General features: G+C 38.4%; 1 protein-coding gene across 7 annotated transcripts in view; it reads left to right on the top strand.

The window, feature by feature from the left end:
• The window catches only part of LOC144589475 (uncharacterized), a 132,227-nt gene that overhangs the window by 96,497 nt on the left and 28,190 nt on the right, over positions 1-7,540 (top strand). The window lies entirely within an intron of this gene.

Raw genomic sequence — 7,540 nt, 5'->3', positions numbered from 1 at the left:
ACTAAGCTGCCACCAACCATTCCCTGTAAGGAGTCACACAGACCAGGAATGGATTTTTAACAAATAAAGGAATAAGGTTTATTTAAATAACACACAGGGAAAATAAAATGATCAAGTGAATAAGATACAGTAACGTGGCTTAGTCTCAATCATACATACACCAGTTTGGTTCACACAGAACACCTTTAAATAAAGCACAGACCCTGAACCATTCAGTTCTGGCTACCCATACAGACACCTGAACCTATCAGGTAGGTACTGACTGACACACAGTAGTACCCTGTCTGACACACAGACTCCCACTCCAGCTTCTTCTTCTCAGCTTTCCTCCAGCTTCTTCACACAGGCTTCACATATATATACAGTACAGCCCCTCCTCTTGATGTCCCGCCTTCCACTCCCCATAGGATGGAACTTTCCCTCCAACCCATGACAGACAGGTAACATCAGTGCTGTATGTAACATTGAGTGTAGCACCTTAACAGCATCATCTTTTATTTTAAATAGTTCAACTGGAATGCCATCATCTCCATTGGCCTTGTTGTTAGCCATGCTTTCTAAGGCCCACTTGACTTCCCTCTGCAGGATGTCTGGCTCAAGGTCAGTAACCACACTATGTGGGTTGTCCGGGACATCTGAATCTTTCGGGTATAATTCCTCGGTGTATCCTTGCCACCTCTCCTTGATGTCTTCTGCTTTTGTGAGGTCCCTCCCATTTTTGTCCTTTATCCTGTCCATCTTTGCACAAAATGTTCCTTCAATATCTCCAATTTTCTTGAACAGATCTCTGGTTTTTCCCTTTCTATTACTTTCCTCTATTTCTTTGCACTGGTCATTTAAGAAGGCCCTCTTGTCTCTCCTTGCTATTCTTTGGAAGTCAGCATTCAATTTTCTGTAACTTTCCCTATCTCCCTTGCATCTTGTTTCCCTTCTCTTCTCTGCTATTTGTAAGGTCTCGTTGGACAGCCACTTTGCTTTCTTGCATTTCCTTTTCTTTGGGATGGGTTTTTTTGCTTCCTCCTGTACAGTGTTACAAGCCTCCATCCATAGTTCTTCAGGCACTCTGTCCACCAAATCACATTCCTTATATCCGTTCTTCACTTCCACTGTGTATTCAAAAGGGATTTGGTTTAGATTATACCTGACTAGCCCAGTGGTTTTTCCTTTTCTCTTCAGTTTAAGCTTGAGTTTTGCTATAATAAGCTGATGATCAGAGCCACAATCAGCTCCAGGTCTTGTTTTTGCTGACTGTATAGAGCTTCTCCATCTTTGGCTGCAGAGAACCATCTACTATATTAAGTTCTATTATTTGGTTGTAGGCTTATGGGGTAGAAGGGTAGTATATCTTAAACTTCTGAAAATTGCAGTGTGCCCCTATTTAATAAGTTACAGTGAAATCCCCACCCTGAGGAATCGTTGTCAGTTGCAGAGTTGGATCATTTTGGAGTTTAATTGTGTAGCACATTGTGATCCCACATGTAAATACGTAACAGACTCTTGTGGGTATGAGCAAAAGTGAAGAGGCAGACAAGCTGGCAAGATGGAGGGGACAATAAGCCTGCTTCCTCCTGCTCATGATATGAGCCATTGATTTGTTAAGGGCTCCAGTCACCCTTGAATAAAAAATGGCTGCAAAAGGAACTCACACAAAGGTGAGGTTCATAAAGGGAGAACTTGCATGGAGATACTTTTCTTTCTTTCTTTCTCACACCTCTGAGGCCTTCCTTTGCTGTGTTAAAAACATCATGCATTTGGTGCTGTGAAAGTTGGCTGAATCCCAGTTACAAAGAGCTAGATGGACAAATAGTTTACCTCATATAATATCACTTTCTTCCTCTAGTGCCTTGTGCCACAAGTGCCACCACAGAACTTAAGCCTTATCTAGGTCTCCAGCATGGGGGGGGGGGTGTTTCTGGAGAATGGGAAGTGAGAGGTGCGTTCATCTGTTTTTTCTTCCTGAAACGGCATTCTTTCATTCTGACTTTTTAACTTTTTGGGACATTCTCTTACATCCTCTCAGATACGAGAGTACAAGCTGTTATTTTTATTTATTTATTTTATTTTATTTATTGTATTTATACCCTGCCTATCTAGTCATTTCGACCACTCTAGGCGGCTAGGGAAGAGAGCAGGAAAGTGTCCCCCCCAAGCCCCCAAACTGACACATCAACATCCCATAGATCCTGAAAGCTCTCAAATGGCTATTAGGGCATTTTTTTTAAAAAAAAAATGCTCTTTTTAATACCCTGGGAGCTCCACAAATAAGTAGGAACCACAACCTGGTTTTTGCGTGGCTCTGTTTCCCTTGCAAATATTTGGACTGATTTAGGTGCTTTAAATTCCTTCAGTATTTAAAGCACCCTGATCATGGTTTTTTCTGATTTTGCAGCTTGAAAGCTAGCCTGTTTTAGACACCAGCTTAATTGCTAGGAGAGGATTGTTTCATGGAATACTTAACGTGTTATCTTCTTCTAATGTTGAGTTTAACAATAGTGTTTGATTTGACCCTGATACACACTCAGCTATCCATCATTGCTTCTAGGGGGAATTATATGTCACTTACAGAGTCCCAAAGCATGAAAACAAATACTTCACTGCTGTAAAAACTGCTAAAACAAGTTTTTTAAAAAATAAAATAAAAATTCATTAGTGTTAAGGAAGGAACACACAATTTGTGGAACCTTTTTGGTTTGGGATTTAATTTGGAACCTATCTGATTTTTTCCATTGACTTGGCACCTTTGAGTCGCTATAGCTGTGGACCTAGTATTAGGAAGCATGGCTTTAATTGGCTATCATTCAAAGAATATTTTTGAGTCATCATTGACCTCTTGCTTGTGAGACTAATGGGGAGCAGGAGTAAGGTATGCAACCAGCATCAAGTGTATGGTGTTTTCGTAGTTTTGATTTCTATATATTGGCCTTTATTCTAGCTCTCCCTGTGTATATATGTAAGCATTTGTGTATGTTTATGTGTCCCTAAGACACCGCCTGAATTCAAAAACTATTAACATGTAACAAAAACTACTATCTGATCCGAAAAACTGGGGTTTGGCATCATCTGGAAGACACTCCATTTTTTCCATGAGTGCTATTTATCATTTGAACCCATGACAAGGCATACGTATTTGAAGACCAGTTAAGCATTTTGAAGTCCCAGTGATGAGTGCACTGAATGTTCTTGTTTTGTTTTTTCTTGTCCTAGCAGCCATTCTGCAAATGGACACCCTTATGGCAATCATTTTCTAGCAGCACCCATGACATCTATTCGACATCAACCACTATCACATAAGTGCTGTGGACCGTTCATTTAAATGAAAGCATTTTAAGCATTCAGTTGACTCCTGTACAGAAGGGTTTCAGAGTGATTAGCTTCAGCTACATTTTTATTGTAATTAAACATATTCCTTTCCCTCTGCCATTTCTAACCTATTTTGTTCTAAAAGCACATCTCTTACGACTAGTGCTTCTGTTATTTGCACATGTATAGAAAAATACTGGGTGAGCTTTGGTTTGGGAGACCATGCATTCAGATCTTAGTTTAGAGTCAGACTATAAGTTATGCACTTTCCCATGTTTATATGTGTGCATTTTTACTATGAAAAACTGCTGTCAGTTTCAGATTCAGTTGAAGGGAGAGTAAGAAGGGGCCATATGAGTCCTTACTGTTCATGAGTTTTCTCAGCAAATGCCACCCAAACCTCATTTCCCTGTGCTTTCTCCACTTCAGGAATAAATCAGTTATGGAACATTTCATAGAAAATTTCTGGAAAAGAAAAAACGAAAAGCCACTCTTGGGTGTCATACTTATCCCCCCACCCCCACCCAAGTCAGAGAATAGTAATTCCTATGTAGTTAATGCCTTAGCTACACAATTCACAACTGGACCTGATTTGCTTCTTGTGAGAAGAAAATTGGGATACTCTTCAAAAGAATGTTGTCGTAACATACTACGAATCATTTCTAACATATGACATCCTTATGAATTAATAACTGGCAAAAGTTCTTATAGGTGACAGCCCTGAACAGGTCTTACAAACTATTAAGTCAATCCATCCAATGTTATGTCTTCTTTTCCTGCTGCATTCCACATTTCCTAGTATTATGGTACTTTTCAGTGGGCCTTTTTTTTTATAACGTGTCCATAGTATGATAGCCTCTGTTCAGTCATTTGGCATTTAGCAAAAGCTCAGGTTTGATTTGATGTACAACTTATTTGTCTTTCTGGCAGTTCTTAGTATCCATAAACTACTACTCCAACACCACATTTCCAATTAGTCCCTTTTTTCTTTATTGTCTCACATTTACATCCAGATGTGCTTATTGGAAATGCCAGTGTATGGATTAGCTTGGCTTTGCTCTCCAGCAACATACCCTTATACCTGAGGATCTTCTTTGTTTCCCTCATAGCTATCTTTCTTAATCTTATCTTTCTTTTGATTTCATGACTGTGGTCTCCATTTGGATTGGTGACTGAACCAAGGAATAGAAAAATCTGTAAAAATCTTAGGGTTTTTTTTCATTGTCATCAGTAAAGTCATTTAATATTTCTGTAGTCATTATTTTTGTCTTCACTTCCATGAAAAATTAATGCAGAGGTCCTAGAGTTACTACAGTGGACCCTTGGCTTACAGACGGCTTGACTTACAGACTTTTTGAGTTACAGACTTCTCTGGCCGCAAAATTTAGGTTTGACTTGCATTCTGAGAATTGACTTACAGACCAGAAAAAAACCAAAATGGAACAAAAACGTCCTGTTACGGGATTAATCGGTTTTCAATGCACTGTAGGTCAATGGAGACTTGACCTACAGACTTTTTGACTTGAGAACCGCCTTCCAATACGGATTAAGTTCTCAAGTCGAGACCCCACTGTACATTATTTGGCTTTCCTTTCTTTGGAAATGGAATATACAGTACATATTGAACATTTCCAGTCTGTTGGTCATAGTTTTATTTTCCATAGTTGTTGGCATATTCTCATTAGGATTTTGATAAATTCATTCTCTGTAGCTTTCTTGGTATCCTATCTATTCCTGGTGAGTTAATTCTTCCAAATGTTTTGAGAGCAGTTGTCACTTGGCTTTTTAAAATTGCAGCTTTTTCATCAAAGGATTTTTCTTTAAAGGAATGTGTCATTGTTGTCTCTCTTTGAATAGTTTTTCAATATATTGTTTTCATTTCTCTTTCTTTCATCATGGTCAGCTAATAATTTCCCCTTTTGATCTTGTAACATCTCTAATCTTCATTTAGATTCCCTTTGATTTCTTGGAACTTATAGAAGAGAGCTCTTTTTGCCCCCTTCTTTGGTTGTTCTCTTTTTCTTTTCAGTGGACACAATAATAGTTCTCTGTCTCTGTTTAGGTTGCTGGATAGTTGCATTTAGGATTCTATTTCTGTTTTCTTTTGCTCTCCTCTCTTGTTAATAATTGTAAGTGTTTTATCAGTCATCTGTTTAGGTTGTGGGGTTGTGTGTGTGTTTTTTTTTTATTCTTCTTTGATAATATATTTGATTTTCATCCACAGTTCTTTTTCATACTCAACTTAATTTAATAATACAATTGTGTGTGTTTTTTAAAAACCAGGGTTCTTTAATTTTTGAGGAATTTTAGGATGTGACTACATTAACAAATAATGTCAGAAATGATCTGGGACTGAAACAGTCTGATACATATTATGACGTTATTGTCATACATACTGTATTATTGACATTCTATTGACATGTAAAATTCCATTAGAATCACCCTGGAGTTTCCCTCTCCAATCCATAATTCTTTCCTCCATCATCGGGGCTTCTATGTTTTTAGAGTTGAAGGCATTTGCATCAATTCAGACAATATGATTACTTGAACCAATGTGAAGGGATTTATAATTGTTAGATTTCAAGCCATTCCAGCTGGCTGTAGCAGCAGTGAGAGAGGCAGGGCAGTGGGGAAACTGGCTGGCATTTGAATTCTCTCCTCCACAGACCTGGTGCCTGGGTCTGCTTTCATGTTCAGTTCTTGTTCCCTCCTTCCTTTTTTCTTTTAAGTCTTGCTAACCTAATGCTAAGGCAGCTAGGTGACCCAAGGAGAGAGGGAGAGGAATGAGCAGAAAGAGAGAAGGATGTTATTAGTCTGCCTTGTTTCCAGCTTGTTAAAGTAGCTCTGCTCTAACCATGGTTCCTTGAAATCTATATGGCCAGAACAGAGCAGAGCTACCTTAACAAGCTGGAAACAAGGCTTTGGGTGCTAATTTCCTCCCCTCTCTGCTTACTCCTGTGTGGTGGGCTGAAGTGAATTAACCTGAGGAAATCAAACTATACAATGGATACATTCACATTTTACTTATTTTGTAGTTGTATTCTTATTTAGATTATGTTTTGGCACTATGATTGCTTTCATGTTCTTCTGCTTCTTCGCCCTAATTTTTATATTAACAGTTCATGTTCTGTACATGAATCGGCTACTACCGTAGGTGCTTTTTTGCTTTGCTTTGCTTGTTTCCTTGTTTGCTGTAGGAAGAATGAAGCTAACGTCCAATTTCTGTACTAGCCATCTGGTGACATCCATGTGTAGAATCATCTGTTTTCCTAAAGCATGTGTTTGCAATAAATAAATGGTTGGCTTCACAGAATTCTATGAGTTGCTTTCCCTTTTCATGTCTGATTCCTACGCCAAATTCTCCAACAGTATTTGGTTCTGGCTTTATTTTCTAATCTTGTATTCAGGTCACCCACAATTATCAGCACATCTTATCTTGGTTTATAATATATTTCCTCCTAGACACTTTCTTCTTCAGTATTGGGAGTTGTATTATACATTTGAATGATGGTTATGTTGATGGGGCTTTCCATGAAGTCTGGTTGATCCTCTTCAGTGGGACTTGATAATCCCTGAGTGTAAGGCAACATGCGACCTTATGGTTAGAGCCACATTGTTATGAGTTTGACACTTCCACTTTATAATTATCTGATTTAAAATGTTCTACTCTAGCTGTCTTCAGTTCAGTCCACCCCCAGTATTATAGTGTTTAAATGTTCTGTTTCTTGTTTATAATTCCAACATTGCCCTGATATATACTTCTTACATTTCATGTTCACATTAACCATGTCATACATTATCAGGTTTTCCTTTTCCTCTGAATCCATCATAGATACCATTTCAGCTTTAATCCATTTGTTTTATTAGCAATAGCACTATTCATTCTTTCCCCAGTAGATGACTGAGTGCCTTCCAACCCAGGAGTCTCATCTTCCAAGACATCTTGTTTCCGTCCATGTGAAAATAGAAAAAATTAGTTTGATCATTGCTGCTGTTGTCTATGAAAGATCCTTCTCCAGAATCATCTGCCACTACTGCTGCTGTTACCCAGTAGTTGCCCTTCTAGAATTTCTCTTTCCTCATCATCATTAGAGCTATCAATTTCCTTTTCCTCATGCAGCCATTATTTCCTAAACAGGGCAAGTTCATCTTAAACATTCTTGAAGAAATGATGGGATGAAAATATGGTTAATAAAAATGTCAGCTCTGATGACCTCGTTTAAGCTGCCTTTACTCCCTT

Source organism: Pogona vitticeps, chromosome 5 (genome assembly GCF_051106095.1).
Source record: "Pogona vitticeps strain Pit_001003342236 chromosome 5, PviZW2.1, whole genome shotgun sequence".
Classification (NCBI taxonomy): domain Eukaryota; kingdom Metazoa; phylum Chordata; class Lepidosauria; order Squamata; family Agamidae; genus Pogona; species Pogona vitticeps.
Note: the sequence above shows the minus strand (reverse complement) of the source record. Positions and strands in the feature narration are given on the sequence as shown.